General features: G+C 54.2%; 1 long non-coding RNA gene across 1 annotated transcript in view; it reads right to left on the minus strand.

Moving 5' to 3' along the window:
• LOC110306327 overlaps positions 1 to 15,307 on the minus strand; it is a 15,555-nt gene extending 248 nt beyond the window's left edge. The window contains exons 1-5 of the long non-coding RNA XR_002379252.1: positions 15,259 to 15,307; positions 14,879 to 15,007; positions 2,144 to 2,328; positions 1,907 to 2,022; positions 1,076 to 1,307 (exon numbers count right to left, since the gene is read on the minus strand). This is a non-coding gene — a long non-coding RNA (uncharacterized LOC110306327). The remainder of the gene's footprint in view (positions 1 to 1,075; positions 1,308 to 1,906; positions 2,023 to 2,143; positions 2,329 to 14,878; positions 15,008 to 15,258) is intronic.
• Between the last annotated feature and the right edge of the window lie 7,422 nt (positions 15,308 to 22,729).

Raw genomic sequence — 22,729 nt, forward strand, 5'->3', positions numbered from 1 at the left:
AGAGAGAGAGAGAGAGAGAGAGAGAGAGAGAGAGAGAGAGAGAGAGAACCGTACTTAGGGAGTCCTGAGGAGGACAATCCCCATCTTAGTGGTGTTTTGAAAGCCAGGTGTCTTGAGTTGAGGGAGGAGGCCCTCGAGTCTGCCGTGGGATGCCTACTGCCCTAGGAGGTGTACCCCCCCTTGTCTCTGGCTCTCTTGTCAAAGCTCATATCCTCCTCCCACCCCTTCCACCCCCAACTCCAGCTTCTTCCCTGAGAGCTGGCAGTGGGAAGCAGCGTGGGTTAGAAAAGCAGGCATTGACTGGAGAGGACTCCTTGCTGGCATCTACCAAAGACTCATGGTGGGCCTTTCCATAGGAGGACCTTTCCAAGGGGACCTCAGCTTGGTCTGGCTGCTCACCCCCCCCCCATACACAGCCATGCCTGCCCTACTCAGGCCATACCCTTGATAAAAGGTTACTCCAACTCAGTTTACAGACACATTCATCCCATGAATAGCCATACCACCCTACCTACAGCCAAGCCCCTTATCCACAGCCCTGCCCACTCTAACATTAGACACACCCACCCTACTCAGGCCACATCTACCCAGTCTAAGACCGTGAACATCCTACACAGGCCACACCCCCTCAACTTGTGGCCACACCCATCCTTCCCAGAAGCCCCTGGATACTAAGCCTAACACACTCAGTGGTCTTCTCCCACTACAAGCTCTGGGACGAACACAAAGAAACAGCTCCAGCTTCCTCCAGTCTGCTCCAGCAGCCCACAAACACCTTACACGTTTCTCACAAGGACACCGTGGAATGGGTGGGGTCCTCTGGCACCTGTTTCCTAGTGGGGTTGGCAATGAGGGTGGCTCTCTGCACTGGTTGTGTGTTGGAAGGGACACTGAGGGTGGAGAAGGCTCCTCCTTCTGCGTTCTGGGCTTATAGGCAGAGGATGCCAGGTGGCTCCTCTTGACCTTCCTGGAAAGAACCCAAGGCTTGCTTCCAGGTCAGGCTCCCCACAGCAGCTTCTGTCTGATAACCAGTTCCTAATAACATGGATCTGCAGGGCCTGTTCATCATGCAAACCTTGATGTAGTTCATGCCTTAGGTCCTCTGCCAGAAGCCCTTGACAGGCTCCAGTCACTTGCCCCTCCCAGCAGCTGGTCATTTTACATTTTATTCATCTATTTATGTATTTGAGACAGACTGGAGGAATCTCGTTGTGCTGCTTCAAGACGCTGGCCTCTAAGGCTTTGTCCTGCCTCAGCCTCCTGAGCTGCCAAGCTCAGGGTGTGGGCTGCCAAGCACAGCAGTGCACCTGTTTTAGGGGAAGCAGAAAGGTGCAGAAGTGGAGCGGCTGGTGTTCTCCCCTTAGACGCTGCAGACCAAAGGCTCCGGGTCTAAGGGAAGCGACTCAGCGCCCAGCCTAGGTCTGAGGCTTTGAGCACCCATGCCAGGCTGTCCCTGCCCTTTAGGAAGCAGGTAAAAATAGAAGTCTTCACAGAGCTGACCTGGTCATCTTCCCACTGGTCTTTCCTGTTGCCCAGGCCTCCCCAGGAAGTAAGAACCCCAAGGACAGAGCTAGCGTGGGCCCTCTCATGCCACCCCTGTTCTGGCCTCACCGGGGAAGATGCCAGCTTGGCCATAACACTGGCAAGCACAATCAAAGTCAGGAGAGGGAACTCAGCCAGCGACCTAGTGTGAAGCTCCTGAGCATTGAGAATAACTACTAAGTTAAAGGCTTGGGGAAGAACATTCCAGATTGGCAAGAAGTTACAATGTATCCAAAGGGACCAGGGCTAAGGGTTCAGGGTAGACCCTGGGAACAGAGGATTGGTCGGTGACACCCATGATGTCATTAAGCATCCAGAAGGATGACAGCTGGTGTTAAGCACAGACCCCAAGCTCACTCCTCACCTCCATTCTTCACTGTCCTTCACCCTGTTAAGCCCTACATGACCCTGAGACATCGGTGTTTTTAACCGCATCTTACAGGATCAGAGATGGGAGGTAACGTCCTTGAGGCCACACAGCTACAGAGGAACAGAGAAAGATTTAAATGTCGGTTTCCAGGGTCAGGCATCCTCTCTAGTAACATCCGGGTGTTGATGTGATCCTGTGACTAACATACTCTCTGAGCATCTTCCAACTCACCTCCCCTGAGCCAGTGCATACCCCTGGCCACGTCTGTAATCTGCTGGGCTCCCTTGGGCTCTGGGGACAGCAGGGCTGTTCCTCTTCCCTGCTTGCTGTCGTGTGACAGACTAATCAATGGCTCTTATTCACGGTCACATCCAGCTGCCTGTGCACCAGGAGACTGAGGAGCGGCTCACTGGTGGCTGTATGGGTGTTGAGTGGCTTCAGGCGCCGGGCCTCTCTGCACCACTCCCCACAGTTGTCCCTGATTTGGAGGCTGGCAGTGTGATAAAGAGTTTTCCCTTAGCCTCCTAGCTACAAGCTCTGTGCCCGGAGGACTATGCACTGACTCTGGGGCTAGCCTGCTTGCCTTCTGGGAACCCTGCCCCAGCCTCTGACATCTTCCTTTGCTAGGGGTTCATACCACATTCCCTTTCAAGCCCTCCCTACCCCCCCCCCCCCCCCCCCCCCCGACCCGGCTCTCTGTCTCCCATTCCCAGTTCCAACTTCAAATGGCTCCCATGGCCAGGAATAACCAAGTGACTCAGACAGTAATGGCAATGGTGATCCCTACCCCTTGTACCTTTCCTTACAAGGCCACCAGTGCCTTCTGCCAGCAGGGGTGACCTGCAGGACTCCATCTCACATCCTACATCCATTCACTTGTCCACTGTATCTATAAAGCCAGTGTGTGTGTGTGTGTGTGTGTGTGTGTGTGTGTGGTGTTTAGGTGGCGGGTCAGGGAGGCTACAGTGAAATGCAGAAGAAGCCGAGAGGGTTAAGGGCCAGGTCAAAGGCCAGTGTGGAGGCAGAAGAAAGAGGCCGGCGGGGGCAGGGAGGGAAGGGGAAAGGGCGCCTGCTGTCCCTGGAGTGTTCTGGGATGTCCTATGGATACACAGGGAGCAGGTCGGAACAGAAGCTAGGAGCAGCGACTGAGGGCTTGCCAAAGGCCCAGGGCACGAGTGGGCCTAGTTCCTCCAGCAAACCCTGATGGTCTTCTTCCTAGGTCAGTACTGCTACCTGGCCAGTCACATGCTACCTTGCCGAGGCTGCTGCTGGCCAGTCTACCAGGGCAGGTCACCTCCCTGCTTGGGAATGAAGGAGGGTGCCAAGCTCCACCCAGCGGGGTAATTATTGCTCTTCTCCTGCCCACCTTCCTTGAGGTAGCTGGCTATAGTGGAGCCCATGGGCAGCCTGCCCACCACACCTACCCAGCTTGCTGCCCTGCCTGCCCTGCCGGCTCCGCAACATTCCCTCCCCAGGGAGGAGCTGACCCCTGGCTGCCTGATGCCTCTGCTGTGAGTCACAGGGCTGGCCTCGGGCAGAGAGGGGCTGGTCCAGGGGCTTGGCCTTGGACGTCACCATAACCAATGGACTTCGAGTGGATCCTGCCCCCTGGCTGTTTGCACATAAAATGCTCTGCGATTCTTTTACCCACACAAAGCTGGTGCTAGCGTCCGGTATATTTCCTGCTGGCCTTTTTACGATGCACATCTGTGCACATTTTTAATGAGGCTGACGTGTAAATGTGCACCCAGTGATGATAACCCTAGCAACATTTCCCCAGGACACTTAAAACATGCAACAGCTGTATTGAGATATAACAGCAGACTGTGAATCTTTTTCTAGAAAGAGAAAAAAATTCCATTGTTTTTAGTAAATCTTCAGTCGCATAGCACCTCCGTAATCTAATTCCACAGCATTCTAATTTCTCTCCCAAGCACCCCTGTGCCCGTGAGCAGTCATTCCGCGCCCCCCCCCACCCCGCTTTTCCTAGGCCCTTGGGGCAAACCCCAACTATTTTCTGTCTCTGTGGATCTGCTTCGCTGGGCGTTTTCCTGCCACACAAAAGCCTTTTGAGACTGCACACGTTTTGTGAACCCCCATATTAGCTGGTAATGGTGATTGGTGGCTAGGTGGTAATTTGGCACAGTGCATTTTGGCCGTTTGGAGCCTTGATTGGCTCTGTGATCTAACTGGAGGAGGGGCTGAGACAAGCAGCCAACTGGCCTCTCCACAGAGTGCTTCACCAGCGCCAGTGGCAGGTGCTCGAAGATGATGCTGGACGGTAACTCACGGGGCAGGGCCAGTTTTCGCACTGGCAGCTCAGCTCAGTCTGTGGCATGTCTGGAATTCCTGTTCCATGTCTCAGCAAATGCCACCAGGACATCCTTCCTTCCTGGTCGGAGACTGTCATGCTGACCCCGGAGTTGACTTTGGTGTAGCCCAGAGAGTGACCATTGCCTAGCATGTGGGAGGCCCTGGGTTCTGACCCCAGCTCTGTAAGAAGAAGAGAAGGTCTCAAGGAGACGATCCTGCCCAAACCCATATCCCCAATGCCATCGGAGAGCATTCTATTCTGTCTCTGTTTCCCAGCCTGCTACAAGGGATTTGTATTTTATCTAAGTGGCTCTCAGCTACCTGGAAACCGCTGAGTGACTCAGAGAGGAGGGCTCTCCTCACTTCTCTCTGCCCAGCTTTTGAGAGGCCAGGGCCTCTGGCATCCAGGACATCTGTGCCAAGAGCTTGCTGTGATTTCCTGATGGGACTCACAGTCTGGGGCTACCGGTCAGGGCAAGGAGGGCCCCTCCCATAGTGGCCTCTGCCAGCCCCCAGACCAGCTTGGTAGAGCAGTAGGTGAGAAAGTGCATTCAGCTCTAACAATGCGTAGCTCCCCTGCCCTGGTCAGTCCTGGGCAAGCATCCTCTTAAAAAGGCCCACCAGGATCCAACCTTACCTACCATTGTTGGGGGCGAAATTGCTAAGGCCTAGGCAGAACAAGTCCAACTGCAGCCTGTCCCAAGGTCACTCCTCCAGCCACCCCTTCCCCCTCCCTCTCTGACCTCTGTGCCCCATCCTGTGGCAGCGTGCCAGACCTTACTCACTCACACACTGCCAGTGTCAGGGCCTCTCCAGGGAGGCGGGCAGAGCTGTGGCTTCTAGCTGCTGTGACCAGGGCAAGTCCTGCTTCCTGCTCCTCAGCCCCGATTCTACAGCTGCCTAGAGGAGAGATCCCTTCTGGTCACCAGGGAGCTGAGTTACCAAGAGGAAGAGCAAGGGAGACTTAGTGGCCTAGACTCCATCCTAGGTTCCTAAGCCCACGGGAGGCAGGGAATCACCCTGCCTCTGTATCTCTGAAACATCTGCTTCCCTGTGAGGATGCCTCTCCCCAGCTTCCTGGGATTTCTGGGTGGCTGGGGTTGAAGGGGAAAGTGCCTGTGCCTGTGTCTGTGCCTATGTCTACCTTTGCCTTCTCTCCTGAGCGCCCCCTGTGTTCACTGCCTGGAGGAGCAGGTGGGCTTCTAGTCGTTTTTCCTATCCCAGCAGAGAGGCTTCCAAACAGTGGGGACTCGGGAGTAGAGTCTTCTCTACCTGGCCAGGCCCACTCCTCCCCATTCATTGCTTGCCCTCATACAGCATGGGTCTCGGCTCACCAGGGGAGCTTGTGATCCAATGTCTCCTTGGCAACAACAGTGTCTCCCAGCAACCTACCACCCCCAGTGCCTGCAACGCCCCTAGGAGAGAGAGGTCCCCAGGAGCCCAAGTGTGTCTGTGCAAGTTTCAGGCACTCCTGTGTCTGGCAATGATAAGGGGCGGGGTGTCAGGGCATGTATGGGGGGCAAAGGAAAACCCAGGGCTAGCCCCAGAGCTGTCAGGGAGGCCCCTTACTGGAGCTGCTGGGGGAGTGGGGAGCCCCTGGGTGGCCACCAAGCCGCCAGTCACAGAGGGAGATAGATAGCCTAAGCCTGTGGGTCCTGTTCCTCCCAGACCCTGAGCCACCCAGATCCATACAGTCCAAAGCTGTTGGTGTTGCTCCTTCTGTCTGGGTTTCCCTTTCCAGTGAGAGCCTGCATCTCAGCGGGATATAAACCAGCTGAGACACAGACCGATTTAACATCCATTCAAACCTGCAAAACCTCCGGGATCAGCACTTTCAAACCTGGAGTACCAAGTCCAGGTGTGTGGTCCCTGAGCTCGGAGAATCGCCCTCATTTGAGTTGTGGAAGCGGCATTTGGGCAGCCTCGGGGCGGAGGCACGGCTTTCCCCTGCCTATGCTGGGCCTGCACTGGATTCCAACCCTGAAGTATGCCTTAGCATGGTGGCAAGTCTCAGCTGACGCAGCAGGAGCAGAGGTCCTTTCCCAAGGTCCCTGGGCAAGGACAAGGGCAGAGCCTCAGGGAGGGGCATGAACAGGCTCAGACTGGCAGGATGGTATCCTCCTGCAGGATGGGTTAGGTAGGATCCCAGCCCCACCCCTCTGCAGCTAATCTCTTGGCCATGGTGGCCATCTTCTGCACCTGCTTATCCACAAACTGGAAAACACCCAACTCCTCCTGCTGAAAAATCTTAAGGCCTCTAATGACCCAGAGAAGGCTCCCTCCTGAAGCTGCAGCGATATCACTGAGGCTCCACATGGGTGGCCTTGAGTGGCTTTTCAACCTCCCTGGGCCCCTGTCCCTTGCTCTGTGAAATGGGGACAACACAGGGCTTCCTGGGTACCAACCACACAGGGTGTTTTTCAGACCCATGTCAGTCCTGCTGTTCAGCACGGGTCTCTGCTGCCTCGTGCAGCTCCCCCTGGCTTCTTCCTTAGCCCAGGTTCTTCTCTTTCAGCTCTGTCCTGATTCTCTATGCTGCTGTCATCCCTCCCACCCCCGACCGCTCTCTTTTGCCGTTTTGCAAACAAGCAAACACTGCAGAGGGCCCGCCCAGCCAGCATCCCTGTCAGCACCCACTGCCCCTTCCCCAGGGTTCCCCTCCCGTGATCCCAGTCCGGGGGTGGCTGCGCTGACATCACGGGGCGGGCGAGCGTTTATCTACTGCTCCTCGCCTAACGCAAATTTCATCCTCGCCCTCTCTGAATCAATTTACTTTTATTGCCTCAGCTGCTCAAAAGCAATTTTTCAAGAGCAAAAAGGTCAGCACGTCCAACACTAATCAATTCTCAGAGAGCTCCTGCAGTCGCCAGGGGAGCCGGGACCGGGATGGCAGTACTGGTCCTTCCCGCCAGCCCCCGCCCACCACCCCACCACCCTCCGCCAGCCCGCCAGCCCCCGCCCACCAACCACCTCACTTTTATTGCTTCATGATGCCTGTCATTAGCGGTGTGTTTGAGATGCCCCACAGTGTTCTTACAACATAAAACCTGGGTGACTTGCGGAGGGGGGCTCAGAGCGTTTATAGCCACTAGCTGACTCTGGACAGTAATAGCTGAGCTGATGGATCGTTCAGCTATGGGAAGGGGAGGCAGGACAGGAGGCATCCAGCCACTTGTTTAAAGCTCGCAGATAGCCAAAGAACACATTGAAGGCTCCAGGTCCTGCTGCCTGCCTGGGGCACAACCTTCCCTGTTACCCTGACCTGGAGCATTTGACAGCTCCTCCACCCCAGGCCCCACTGCTGTGGGACAGGAAACACCCTCTCTCTGCGGCTAAACATACTGTCAAGCTGTGGGCTCTTAGAAACCATTCCACAGATGGGAAAACTGAGGCCCAATGTCCTGAAGTCTAGAAGGGGCAGACGCAGCCTCGGAACAGACATGTGATATGTGTAGTTGTCCTTGTGCACTGTGCCCACTGGAGAACCAGATCCACATTCTCTGTCCTACCTCAGTCTGACCCCTGACCCTGGGACACTAGAGTCTAACATGTCCTGGGACTCCCAGTGACAGATACTCAGCATTCCTCATAGGTGACCCTCTTGTAGGCACTCTTAGGTCGATTTTACAGTTAAGAAAACTGAGGCAGGAGGTACAGTCTTATGCCTTTACCTGCACAGCTGGAAACATGCAGTTCAAACAGAGCACAAATGCCTCTTCTTGGTTCTCTTCATGTCTTTAAAAATGTCACAGAAGGGGCTAGAGAGATTGCTCAGTGGTTAGGAGCACTGACTGCCCTTCCAGAGGTCCTGAGTTCAATTCCCAGCAACCACATGGTGGCTCACAACCATCTGTAATGGGATCTGATGCCCTCTTCTGGTGCGTCTGAAGATGGCGGCAGTATACTCATATACATAAAATAAATCTTACAAAATAAATGCCACAGGAGAGGGCTGGAGAGATGGCTCAGTGGTTAAGAGCACTGATTGTCTGAGTTTGATTCCCAGCAACCACATGGTGACTTACAACCATCCGTAACAAGATCTGGTGCCCTCTTCTGGAGTGTCCGAAGACAGCTACACTGTACTCACATATAATAAATAAATAAATCTTTTAAAAAAAATGCCACAGGAGGAGCTGCACCATGGCTCTATGGTGGAGTACCTGCCTGGTCTGTACAAGACCCATTCCATCCCCAGAGCCACAAAATAGACCAAGAACAGCAAGGCTGAAGAGGTGACCTGGTGGTTAAGAATATGAGCTGTTGCTGCAGAGGACACAGGTTCAAATCCCAGCACCCACATTGTGGCTCACAATCACCTGTAACTCCAGTTCCAGGGGCTCCAATGCCCTCCTCTGGCTTCTGTGCTTACAAGGCAGGAATGTGTTGCAGAGACACACGTATAGGCCAAACGCCCCCAAACACCCAAAGCAACACGGACAAGCCCTGAGACCTGGCTTAGTTAAGTGTTTGCCCTGGAAGCGTGTGGAACTGAGTTTGGATTCCCAGAGCCTACATTGGGAGTCTGTGCTGTCGTCGTGCTGGGGGGACAGAGACAGGAGGAATCATGCTGGCTAGTTTCTCTTGCCCAATCTATGAACTCCAGTCTCGAAACATAAGGTGGAAGGCAAGAAAGACACCTGACATCTTTGTGTGGCCTCCGCACGCTGTGCGCAAGCACACAAGCATGGGCCCGTGTGTACACCACACCCACTTCCTGAAAAACCAAGACAAAGACGCGGCAAAGGCCTCAGATTGAACATGATTGACAGGCGTTGCAGAGCAGTGGGAATGAGACAAACCATCCATCCCCCAGCAACGACTTTCCTCCTGGGTGACAGGCACGCTCTGGGCACAAGGTGATGGCCATGCAACCGGATGTACATAAATCCCTTGCTACCATAAACTTGGAAATGGTGACTATGACATCAGAAGTGAACTCTCCAAGGCCTGGGAGATGACTCAGTAGCTAAGAACACTTGTTGCTCTTAACAGAAGCAACTCGGAGTCCATTCCCAGCACCAACGTGGTGGCTCACAAACACTAACTCCAGTCCCAAGAGGATATGATACCCTCTTTTGACCTCCACAGGCACCAGCTGCAGAATTACTGTCACATACGCGTAGGCAAAATACCCACATACATAAAACAAGACAAATCAATCTTTCAAAAAGAAAAGGAAAATAACTAAACTGCTTAGGTATTTCTGTTCTATATTTGTCCAGAGGCCAGGTGGCCCGTCAGCTCTAGTCTCTGCAGAGATGGTCTGTGGTCGTGCCCCTAAAAAAATGCAACTGCAAAGAAATGCTGGGATACCCTCCCACCAGAAAGAAGGTCGCCTCTTCCAGGAAGCCTTCCCACCTGCCCTGGTGGTCCCCGGAACACCATTGCCAGTCCTGAATCTGTTCGTGCCTTCTGCCCATACCTGCGCATGAGCAGTAGTCACAGGTCCTTGGCTATTTACTCTGCAAAGTCTCCACTTGGACCAGACCCCTGCCTCATTATGCTTTGCTCTATTCAGACAGCTCCTGAGTGTTGTCAATGAACCCCACCGGTGGATACAAGCGGGTTTTCAGGCCCTCCTAGGAGCTCCCTCAAACCCTGGGTCCCTCTTGGCAGCAGCTCCGTCAGGTTTAAGCTAAGCTCTCTTTGGCTTTCGGAGCTTCAACATCACCTGGAAGACCCTGGGCCTGGACAGTGTTTCTTTAGACTTCCTGTGCTGCTCAGGGATAAGAGTTCATTGACTCCCAGGTCCTCTCTCTCTCTCTCTCTCTCTCTCTCTCTCTTTCTCTCTTTCTTTTTTTCCCCCCAAAACAGGGATTCTCTGTGTAATCCTGGCTGTCCTGAAACTCACTCTGAAGACCAGGATGGCCTAGAACTCAGAAATCCACCTGCCTCTGCCTCTCAAGTGCTGGGATTAAAAGTGTGTGCCACCACTGCCCGCCACCCAGGTCCTTTCTTGCAGTGACTACAGGCATGCTCCATCAATTTCCAGATTATATACTGTCTATAGGCTATCCAGGGCAGACAGGCAGCCCCAGTAAAGACTGCTCCCAGTCTGTCCTGCGGTCCCTAATACAAGCTCCTCTTCAATGCATGCCTAGCCCAAAACCTCTGCCTCTCACCCAGGAGGAGAGTCTGTCCCATCTGTCTCAGGCTCTTCTTTGGGTGTGAAGGCTTAGAGATAGGGTCGTGGGGAGGCCTCTTCAGCTCATGCCCCAATGGGTGGGGAATTGATTGTTGGGGTAGCCATGAAAAAAATCTCATTTCTTCTCCAAAGTAACCACACCCGGAAGACCCAGTGAGCCCAGCAGACAGACAGACAGACAGGACCTGGTCAACATGAGCCCCTGAGGATGTTGGTTTCTTCTGCCTTCTCTGTCCCAGGCATGAGGTTAATGTCCCCTGAACAGGCTCCTGGTTAGCTAGGGATGTCCAGTGGTGGCAGCTCCTGTGTAGACAGTCACCAAGGAACAGAGAGGCAGGAGCTGGTGACAGTCTTTTTCCCTTATACCAGACACTGGAACCTAGATGGCTTCCCTATTCTGGCCAGGCCACCAGGGGCCACCTGCCAAGTCCCCTGGGGCCACTGCCAGGTCCCTCCAGCAGCAGCAACTGTAGAACATTCTGAGAAATCCCCTGTGGGGTTTTCTGTAGAAACTGCATGAGGCAGGAAGTGCTGTGGGGCCAGGGCTGAAGCAGCAGGTGGCACCTAGAACTCTGGGGGTTGGAGAGTTCTCACTAGGGGCCAGGCTGGTGAGCGCAGGGAGCTTGAGAGGCCCAGCCAGGGCTTCTGCCTGTGGACACACTGCGACGGCTGGCTGGATTCCATCTGACCTACTTACAGAGCTGGCATGCTCAGAGTGAGGCGCCCAGGTCCACAAGAACTGGACCAGACCTAGTCCAGGCCATGAGGCCACTGTTTTCAGGGCATGGACGGATGCTACTCCCTATGGTGACTCCCCAAGGTGCCATCTGAATACCTCTGCCACCAAGAAGAATCTTCAGGCCCAGCCATTGGGAGGAATGAAAGTCACCACCTTATTCTATTTCATCCACACCGAATCTTAAACCAATATTTTTGTTCATCAAGAAACCAAGTATTTTCAACACGGCCAGAAAGCAGCCATCTCTAGAAGACACCAGCAGCAGCCACCCTGAGACTTCCCTCTCTCACCTCCCTGGGTCCCTTCAGGGTGGGAGCGAGGGCTTCTCTGCCACTTTCTCCGGAGCCCCCACTGCCCTTCTGCTCAAGGGCCACACTGTCACCTGAACGAATGACTCACAATGGAGTCCATTATAGTTCCAAAGTCATCAAAGAAAGAGAGAGGGCTGGGGGGGTGTCCCGCAGTTCTGCCGCACCGGCAGGAGCACAATCGGCCATTGTAGTCTTGTTAGAAGTCTCAGCGATAAGGACGGAGGCAGGAAAAGCAGTAGGGCCTCCTGAACCAATCGCAAAACGCGACAGAAGGTTCAAGGACCCGAGATAGTAGAGACCACGCTAGGGACTAGGGACGGCCCCCGCCACCCTCCTCGGCAGCTCTGTGGATTACTGTGTCTATCTTTCTTTACATCCTGTGCCCCAAGGGGGTCAGGACACTGAGTTGGCACCAGCCCAGAGCCCGTCTCCAGCTCTAAGCTGGCAGCTGCACACTGACTACCCTGTATCCCGTTTGTGTCCAGCGTAGACAGGAAATGGAGGCCTGGGGAAAGGCTGCTGCCATTTTTAGGGCATGAGCTTGGAGCCAGGGCTCAGAGCTCCCATCTGACCTCACTGCTCTGTTCCCTGGGGCTGTCTGGTACGTAGGGACAGTGACAGCAGGTCCCCACCCTCTCCTGTGTCCACGTGGACATTTCTCTCTGTGGGTATCTAAAGAGCCCAGGCCAAGTTTCTGTGGGGATGGCCACATCTCTTCTTCCAGTCCTGGGTGATCTCATGGAAGCTGCCTTCCTTTCAGGTCTAGGTCCCAGGTTTGGTGGGTTTTCTCTTGGGGACACCTGTTATTAAGCTGGACACTTGTCCCATTTTGGATCCAGCTAGTCAAGAACAGCTGTGGAACCACAAGCAGTTCACTTAGTCTGTTTGTACCTCAGTTTCCCAATCTGGGAGATGGGGGTGAGAACCATTCTCCCTCTCTCGGCCATGATGGAGGAGGATTAAGAATCCTCGGCTGAGTTCTAGACTGTCCGAGGTGTGTCTCCAGAAGCTTCACTTTGTAGACTAACGGCATCTCAGGGATCCCGTGCCTGTGTTTGCCAGTGCCAGCCATCAGTGGGTCCCTGTGCTGGCTCGCACTGAGAGCAGGTGGCTGATGTCCCCGAGCTGCAGCCAGTCATCTCTGCCAACCATTCCTCTGAAGAATTCCTGTCTGCTGGCTTAGGGTCCCAGGCTGTCTGCCCCTTAGTGTGGGGTCACTGCTCATCAGCTCCCCCATCAGAACATGGGATCCCCTCTTCCTCAGAAGAGCCTTTCAGCCCTCTACAAGGCTCCAGGGATGTCCTTTCCCCCGTGGCCACTCCCCAGACCATCAAGGCCAATCACTCGCTCCTACCCCACTACTCCTTGGCTGAGGATGAAGTCAGTTTTAGGGGTGACATCCTATGACACTGCCGTGGGGACCCTGCCTCTGCTGCGGCCAAGGTCATTCAACAGAGGGACCAGTCTGTATCCAGGGGCTTCTTGCTTCCATGACCCCCTAGCCAGAGCAGGGGGCTGTGGACACAGGATTGAGCCACTGGAGACCTGAATGTTCCAGGGCTATAGAAGGTGGCTGACCATGGTGTGCAGTGTCCCTGGGTTGAGCCAGGCCCTGGGATATCTTCTGTTCTACCCCTGGGTCCTCATCCCTGGTCGGCCAGGAGGCCCCTACCCCTGCTATGGTTTAGTTATGGATGGGAGCCCCTCCTCCCATAGCTAAGTGATCACACCAAGACACACTCATCCGAGAAACGTGCGAGAGCTACAGGCAGCAGAAGGCTATCCGAGAAGAACAGTCGGTGCACACAAACTTCCAGACCCTTGTACTTGGTCACACCCGTGGGCAGGTTGCCTCAGCCTGTGGTGATGGAGGCTCAGGGCTGGCTATGTATGCTGGCACTTGAGATGTGGCATTGGGTGTGACTTTCCTCTAAGCCAAACAACAGCCATGTCGAGGAGTGCAGTTGGGCTCTCTTGCAAGGACCAACTCAGCTAGGCTTGTTGGCTATTTATACCCATCCCCCAGCCACCTCAGGGAGAGTAGGGTAGGGTCACCTGAGTATCCAGCCCCTCCCTACCACTGTTGCATGCCACACCCTAAGGGCACAGGGGAAAGGATAGGGTGCGTAGGCCAGGGTAGAATGAGGGATGAGAGCCAATATGGATATGGGTTGTCCATGCTGAGTAGAGACTCTCTTTTCCAGGGCTGGCTTTTGTGGAAGGTACGCCGGCCCACACCCTTGCCCACACTCTTCACCTATGCTTCCTAAGGAAACCCAGTCAACTGATCCAGAGTGGACTCTGATGGGTTCCCGCCTCCCCTTGTCACTGGGATCTTGGGACGAGGGGAAGACATTGTGTATGTCTCCCCCAGAGAACAAACTTAGCAAAAGATGAGGACCCTTAGGTCAAACTTCACCCAGCCTCTCTCTCTCTCCAGGACACTTTTCAAGGGGTTAGACGCTGGTACCCAGGCTGCCACGAAATAGCTGAGCACAGAGGGGGGACAAGCTATGGGTTCGTTCTCTATGCTGTGGAAGCGAGTTGGAGAGCTAGGTGCTATCACTGTCCATGTGCAGGTGAGCTATAGGAGGCTCAGAGAAGCTAAGCAACTTGCCTGAGATCACACAGCAAAAGAGATTCCTAGATTGGAATACAAGGCCACAGTCCTCAGGCCTGGCTGTACATCGGAGACATCTTCCATCTCCCCTGAGCTCCCGTGATGGTCTGTAAACAGACTCTGCTGGGAGGTGTTCAGAGTTCCTAACACCACCCCCTGACAGGGTCTTATATAGATAGACTGGAATGGTCTCAAGTTCGCTGAGGATGGCCTTGAACTTCTGATCCTCCTGCCTCTACCTTCCAGTGCTGGAATTACAGCTACACTCCCCACCTCTTCCCCCCCCTCCCCAGTTTATGTACACTGGGTACCAACCCCAGGGCTTCGGGAGTACTAGGCAATCTCTCTACCATCCTAGGTGCATCCCCAGACCCCAGGGGTCTTTGGGCAGACTCTATGCCTGAGGGCCAATCTTATCAACACATCTCTGTCTCTTTTATGATCTGTGTACCCTGGCATGTGTTCATATTGGTGGTGACATTCCTCCAATGAGAAACTATTTGCTGACCACCCTCCCCGGGAGGACCCTGGTTTATTAATTTATTATTCTGCAAACACCCAAGAAGCTGCTTCAGCTACAGATCTGTGCCTTACACAAAGGTGGCATTTGAGGCCCGGAGAGGGCAGGTGTGGTCCCCAAGGCCATTCTGTGAGCTCAGTGTGTCCCCTGCTTCTCATTCCTGGGGAACACAGTGAGTGGCAGTTGGACCTCCTACCCCTTTGAGGTACTCGGTTTTAAATGAACCCTGAGTGGAATGCTCTCCTGCGAGTGCTGTCCTGCAAAGCACTTGGTGTGAGGTGTGGGGTGCGCATCTACAGGGAGGTACTTGTCTACCTATGAGAAGGAGGTGTCTGCCATGGGACTCTTCAGGCCCAGAAGCCCAGTCTTCCCTCTCCAGGGTTCATCCACCAAAGGCCCAGGCGAAGGCTGAGCCTGAGCCAGGCAGGACTCTGCATCAGCTGACTAGGGAGGGGCTGAGGCTAGCTTGGTTCGGCTTCTTCTCCCCAACTCATCCCACTGTCTTGGCCGAAGACCAGCATTGCACCAAGAGAGTGATCATACTTCCAATTTTAAGGAAGTTTGTGCTTCCCCCTGAGAAGAGACCCTGTTGGCTGACAACTGTCCAGGGCAGAGGTCAGATGCATGCCCAACTCTAGGTTTGTGAGGGCTATGTTTAAGACAGCCGCGTGAAGCCCCATGGTGCACGTGCTAACCTCCTGCAGGGACAGGAAGAGGTCAAGTCTGATGGTGTCATCATATGGCTCTATGCCCAACTGCTCAGCCCACCCAGGGACAGTCGATGGAGGCTCCTGACACTGGGCACTCTTTGAGACCTAAAACAGCTCTTTTCTGTGACCACAGGAGTAGAGGCATCATGTGTGTGTCGGGTTCAGAAGGACAGACAGAGAAAGTCTGCTGGGGCCAGGGTGTCCTGGCTACAGCCAGTTCCTGGGGTGGGAGAGGGGTAGGTAGATTCAGAGGGGCTGGAGTCAGAGGCCTGGAGGGGGAGGTCTCTGAGTGCATCCGGGCTTCCAGGGCACTGCGGTTTCCCTTGCAGTGCTGTGGTCTGGCACAGCATGGCGTCCTTGTAATTAGATTCTCCCCTGTCCCCTGTGTCACGAGTTATTAATACTTACCTAGAGTGCACCTGTTATGATTGGATTGGTGGTCTTCCTCCTGCGCTCCTGCAGTTGAGTGTCTCCAAGCACCCCAGCTCAGGAAGCCCTCAGTCCCTCTCCCAAGACCCTGCTCCTTACTTTGTAGGCACGCCGTCACGGTGGCTCTGTGGTGGGGGTGTGAGTGCACAGTAGGATCATCACATCGGGTATGAAGTCAGAAGCCACCACAAGGGTCTCTGCAGAGGAGAGCGTGGGGTGGTGGGAGCACACAGCCTCTTCTGGGGAAGCCTGAATGAGCCCTGAGGATGTCTCAGGAAGATGCTGCATCTCATCGTGCACAAGTACCACCCTCTACCCTTGACTCTGGGTGCAGACCTGGCCTGCCCCTTCCCAGAAGACAGGGCTAGTGAGAAGCCCAAGTCCTGTAGCTTTGAACTGCTGTTGAATCTCTGTGTCTTGTGCAGAAGAGTGGCTGACATCCATCAAGTGGACAAGAGCCAAGGAGGGGCTGGGAGGCTGGTGCAGCCCACCTTGAGATCGGAGGAACAATTAAGCCCTCTGCCTGGCCAAGTACCTCCTCTGTCTAGCTCCCTCAATGGAGTAAGCCCTGTGGAACCCAGGAACTATGGGGTTGGGGACCCAGTGCTCTCTGTACACCCCACAAACACTCATCTCTCTCAGTACAGAGATGCCAGAGCTAGGCTGGTTTGGTGAGCATAGCTGAACTGCAGTTCACCTTAAGAGTGCCCCAACAACTGTGTTCTACCTGACGCATTGAGGGGGGGGGTGTCTTTTTGCTCAGCTTGCAAATCTGCAGCATCCTGGGGGTGAGGACACCATGGCCACTTGGAAAGGAGAGAAAGGGGATGCCCAGGCAAGAAGCAGGACCTTCGCTTCCTGCCTTCCTATGCACACCTGCAGACACACTTGACCCAGCTACCTACCTGTCCTGGTAAAACTGGCAGATCTCACGTAAGCATAAAGGCTCCATAGATACTTGTGCCAGGAGTTCTCCATTTCAGGGATGCCGATCACAGCCAAGACTCCATTTATGCTGCTTGCCTGAGGCAGGCAGTCCCATAGTCAGTCAAACAGAAAAACCCAATAACTGTGGGAACATACCATCCAAATGGTGCATTTGGCACACCAACTGGACACTTCCCAAGAACCCAGAAGGAAAATTTGGGAGACTGAAAGCCCAAGCTTTTCATGGAAGAGACCCGAGCCTGCTTTTGAGAAACACCCAGGTGGCCCATGGATTTGGAGGCTTTTTGCTACAGCCTACAATGGTGGCAAGAGGTGGGCAGAAGAGAGGGACTCAGCCTGTGGCTGTCATAAAGGTAGCTCCTTCCTTCCGCGACCTCCTTGAGATGTGTTACGAGTGGACTTCCTGCAGAGTTCAGTTTTTCAAGTAGACGGGATTCCTTCTCATGGAAACCAGAATTCCCTCACCCAGCATCCTACACATGGGTGGTCTTCATGGGCTAGTGGATAGAGTCTCCTCCGTAGGCAGCAACTTCTCCTGGGCCTGGTGAGCCACACCCAGAGGTTGCACTTAGAGCTCCTGGGTTCTGGGGGAAGACAGACAGGTTGTCTCTGGGATGGGACAGCCTGCAGGTTCCCTCTGCCTCCTGCAGCCACTAGTCCCTTTGTCCAGGACTCTCCATAAGAAAAGCAGTGTGTGCTAGCTCTTCAATGAACACCTAGCACCATTGACTCCCACGCGGCCTTTCTTTTCACCAACCCTGCCCTTTGCCTTCTGATGCCTCTCCTGTTAACTATGCGTTGCTCTCCTCTTCCGATTGCTGCCTGCAGCTGGTGTTCACATGCTGGCCACAGATCTTAATCGCACCACCCATGGCCCTGGCCTCTTCCATCCCTACTGCTGGGCCAAGCTGTTCATCCCCCCATTGCCTTGCAGCCAAGAGACCCCTGGCCTTGATGTCTTTTTTTTTTTTTCTATTGCATCTGTGCATGGTTGCTTACGGCCAGGGATAAGTGAATGTTCTCTCAGATGGGTCTCAGTTCAGTGGCCACTCCCTTTGTGGTAGAGTGTGGCTAGAGCCAAGCGCTGTGCCAAACTGAGGACTCTGTGTCCTCTCTGCATCCTGAACTCAGAAGGCTCTGTCCTCCTTGATAACGTGAAGTGTCTCCCTCTACCTGGGGTCAAAGGACCAGCAGAATCCGGCCTGAGACCAATTCTATTTGAAGGTGAAGCAGCTTTTCCACTGTGTAAATCATCGCCTGCCCCCTGATTACCTTGTACACACAGAAGCCGGAGAGCTGTAACTCTCTTGAGATGTAGAGACGGGAGGACAGACCCGGGAGGACAGGGGTCTGGAGAGGTAGGGAGCCAGCTGACCCTTTTGAAATGTAGGAACGTTAAAGTCTGAATGTCACCCACCAGGCCTGTGGCAGGTGTCCTCTGGTCCTCAGAGGGTGTGAGTGGATTCTGGTCCTGGCCTTTTAGAGGGTAGTGTGGTAGTGTGGTAACTGGATGAAGAGATGGCCTGCAGTCGCCTCATTATGGAGGGTCTGCCTGGATACCCTTTCGCTGACAAGCAGGACAGAGATATAGTGGTTACGAGAACCCAGGTAAAGCACAGACAGAGCTTGGGCTTAAAAGGGGGTGACTCGGTGACCAGGGGGTCAGTGTGGAGCGCAGGGTGTGCTTTGTGATTGCATGATCCACCATTTCTGGACTCAGCTTTTTGGGAAATAATGGGGGGCCTTGACAACCAGGACTGCTCTGGAGTAATGAGACAGAGGCAGGATTTCACTGGGGTGAGGGGAAGTAGCTTATGAACATTGCTGCTCAAAGTTGTGGGAGAGGCAGGAGGAAGGTGCTATAGAAATGGGGAGCTCGGAGGTTGCCTAACTGAAGGCACAGAGGTGTGGGTGGCCTCGTCTACTTGAGAGTCTTACAAATGGAGGATATGTGCCCTAGCCCTAAGCAACTCCACATAAGTCACCCTGTTTCAATGGGGTGACTATCCAATCTGTGGCTCAAAATGGGGGTCACCACGGGCCTCAGCCCCTGTGGTGACTGGCCTGTGAGTGTAGGCTGTCCTTCCCTGAGGGCAAGTCACTCCTGTCCCTCAGCTATATGGCACACTCCACAGTGTCACAGGCCTCAGAGATAATGAGGCTAGGAGTACGCCTGGCTACCTCCTGTCCCTTTGGCCATTGATCATCACCAGGATCTCACATGACACTGAAAGTTGGAATTTAGCTTCTAAGCAGGTTGGGCCAGCAGCTTCCAAGTGGGTGGGATTCTCTCTACAGGGAACCAGCCTCCTGCACCTTCGTGAGTTGACCCTTCGGGCTTGGCTGCATCTTCCATTCCTCACAGGGGCATGCTAGGCACGAATATGCTCAACAAAGGACAGACAGGCAGAAGGTGGACAAACCCTTAACATGGGATCCCCCCCCCAGTCTACCCGGCCCCTGGCCCCTCCAACCGCCACAGGGGCACACCAGTATATACAGAAGCCTTGTGAAAACAGCTTAGAGCTCCACAAGCTCCTCAGAACCCAGACCCCATGTGCCTTCACGCCACCCTAGGCTGCAAGTCCCTGTGACTGGCTCCCAGAGCTAGCAAAACAGCAAGCATCACTGATGATACCTGGATTTCCCCCTTAACACCCAGCCCACAACCACCAGGTTTCAATATAGTGTTTGTCTCCAAAAGGAAGTTCAAATAGTCTGACTTGGGCTTTTCCTGAAATTAGAGCAGGGCAGCTAAGGCTCTGTCAGATGCTGTTAGAGTTTCCAGGCGTTGGGTAGCCTGGGCTCTGCGTGCTCTGAGGGAACGGTCTGGAAGCCCGTAAAGCATTCCTGGGTTCGTCAAGGCTCTTCTCTCTCCATTGCCAGGCTCAGAGCGACCTTCACATGTCCCTGCCCTTCCCAGAGCAGGGCCTGCAGATCTTCCCTCTGGTTCTGTATCTCAGGCCTCACCAACTCCCCCTTCCCAATACTCTCAGAGCAGCCAAGGAGCTGGGCAGGCTGGCTGTGGCTAAAGACCCCCATGGCTCTTCCACAGGGCCTCTCTGCCCAGCCCTGGGGCTCCTGACCTGGCCACTCTCATTAGGGCTTTCTCTCAAGGCACAGGACCATGTGTATGGTGATACTATTTTATTTGTTTTGTGAGGAATCCATGAGAATCATGATTCACAGGGGTCATGGTGACCAGTCCTGACCTTGACCGGAAGGGGACTGCTTAAAAAAACAAAATGCAACAGAGAAACGAATCACTTGCTGTAGACATCAGCAATGGGGGTATTTCCTTACTTTAAAAACAAAACGAAACACACAAAAAAGCTGTCCTCCTTATCCTCAAAGTGTGGAAGAAAGACAGTCATGTGACTTGATTTCTGCAAACCTGAAATGCTATCTTCCCACCTGGAATTGAACACAATGTATTTAAAGGCCTGGTGGCAGCAGGCATCCCGCACGCAGCTGCTCAGAAAGTGCAGAGTCCTCAGAAAGGGTCTCCACCTCCGAGGGACGAGGCCATCCATGGAAGAGCTCTGCAAACACCTATGTGCATAGCTAGGCGCAGACCGAGACCGCTGAGGTGGCTTTGTGGCTCATTTTTCTTCAGGGTAGGCGTGGGTGGCACAGAGTGAACGTTACAGAGAGATTTGCCCTCTGCGGGGGACACTCAGCAAGGTAGAAGTGCAGGAGAGGCATTGGTTTGCTGACTTCAGACCTGGGAGGGCACTCGACTGGGAGTGGACAACCCCTCTTGGTCAATGCTGCGGAAGGCTAAGGCCAGTGGGCTTGTCCCTGAGTGGCGGGTGAAGTCCCTGGGCCATAGTTAGCCACCCTCATGGCAGCCTCAGAGAAGTCTTTTGAAGGAGTCTGTGGGAGGGTCTTGTTCTCCTTTTATAGGCAAGGAAGTGGGCTGGGGGAACCCCTTGCGCCCTGCTGCAGAAGCTCTGGGGGAAACTGGCTTCTTAGATTTGGGGTGTCACAGTCTGGCTAGACCAGGCTAGCCCATGACAAAACGCATCACAGCTTCTGTAGAAACACAACACTAACACCCAGAGGCCACTTGTCTCTTCAGAGACTCCAGGGATCTGCCAGGTCCAGCCTCAGGCTAGCCAGTTTCCCTATGTCGTCTCTGGTGGCCCAGCTGGGTGGCAGTCAGTCCTGACTCCCCTCTAACCCAGGCCATAGCATAGCCCTGCATAAGTTTTCTGGGGGAACCTGTCATCATCATCTCCATTCTAGGCAGGGTGGCCTCCAGGGATCTCTGCCAGGTTCCTTCCCTCTGTCTGGCCAGCCCCGGGTCTGACTGCAGTGGAAGGGAGCTGACAGAGCGGAGGGAGGTCACAGGTGGATTCCAGGAACCCTGGGGTTGATCGCCATCTAGATTAATGTTGTCAAAGCAGACTGCATCGCTCACGGCCTAGCAAGTTCCACGTACTGCACCCCTGCTCCCCCCTCCCCAGCACAGCAAAACCCCAGCGAAGCCGTAAGGAAAACACAAATACAGGCCAGAGGTCAAAGGAGCCATTCAGGAGCTGACCCTGACAGCAAGCATTCCTCTCCCCACTTATTTACTGCCATCCTGCCCTGGCCATCAAAGGCACCAGCTCCCAGATCCTCTCTTGGGCTGGTGTCCTGCACTCAAAGCCAGGCCCCAAACCATCCCCTTCTGTATGTAGCATGCCCCCCCCACCTCCCTAACCCGGGTCAGTTTGATCAGCAACCACATAGCTCTGCTACAGATCGCCCAGATCAAGGTTACTAACAGAGCCTCTCTGGGACTTCGGCCCTCCTCTGCAGAAACAGCTAGGCCTCCTGGCTGGCACTCCAGGTGGAACTTTCTAGGGAGGCAATGTCTTTCCTGTGCCCAGTGAAGACATCCTCTCACCCAGAGAGAGGAGGACACATTCTGCTCCACCCCTGCCCTCTCCCCTGGCTGCTGCCCCCTCCCTTGCCCTCTCCCTTCTCCTTGGAGAGTGAGTCAGAAGTGAGGGTGCCCTTTCTAAGGTAGGCATCGTGTCTCAGCAGTGACAGCACACACGCACATCAAAGGCGTCCTTCTCTCCCAGAGCCCTAGATGACAAGGCCTTGGTGACATTAAGCAATGTCATCAGCACAGACATTATCGGTGGGGCATGCACACACAGATGAGCCCGGCCAATAGCATTAAGCATCATTTTTAAAAAAAAAATGGGTTAAATAAGCCTCGTGGCCAGGAGACGGTGTGCTTGCTGATTACCCGTGATTTGTACGTCCTGGCTGTGAGACAGCTAGAAGTCTAATGACTGAATTATCACTCTAATGCCTTTTGCTGACTGGGAATAATCCTGGGGTAACAGCTGCCACAGGGCATTTGGCTGGTTTCCTCTAATTGCATCCAGATTAAGGTTGCTGTTCTGCGAGGGGCCTCTCTATTCCTCAGAGCAGAGCAGGGCTCCGAGAGCCCACACACCATGTCTGGCTGCAGAGGCCCCAGCTGGCCTGAGGTAACACCAGGGTCCAGTAGTCCATAGGACTAGAGGGGACATACCTGGCACAAGGCTGTCACTGAACAGGTTGGGTCAGGTTTTGAGGAGCACTGGATGGAGGAGGACTGTGGGAGCTAGAGACTTAGAATCAATGCTGAGACTCTCCATGGCCAGTGAGTCTCTGGATCTGCTCTGGCTGTCCCCAACCAAAACACTGGAGTGTAGATACTGGGGTGCAGGACAGAAGTGTGATCCTGGGGAGGTAGGTTTATGGGACCCCTCTGAATTACCAGGCTTCTGTCACATGACTACCAAGAGAAGACCCCAAGACCAGGGTTCACCTTCCCAGGGCTGGATGCTGGCTTCAGCCGTTCAACTTGCTTTGACATGGTTAGCAAGTGGGGGTATCCACTTATTAAAAAAACACCACCCATTTCTGCCTCTACCATCATGGGGTGACCTAAGACCCAGAGGCCAGTGCTGTCTCACCCATATACCTACCCACGGGGATTTCAGAGATGGCGACAACCCCAGAAGCGATGAGGCAAACAACACAAGACCAGAACCACCCAACCTGGACTGCAGTCTGTGCCAGCCAGGTGCAC

This window comes from Mus caroli, chromosome 11, assembly GCF_900094665.2.
Source record: "Mus caroli chromosome 11, CAROLI_EIJ_v1.1, whole genome shotgun sequence".
Classification (NCBI taxonomy): Eukaryota; Metazoa; Chordata; class Mammalia; order Rodentia; family Muridae; genus Mus; species Mus caroli.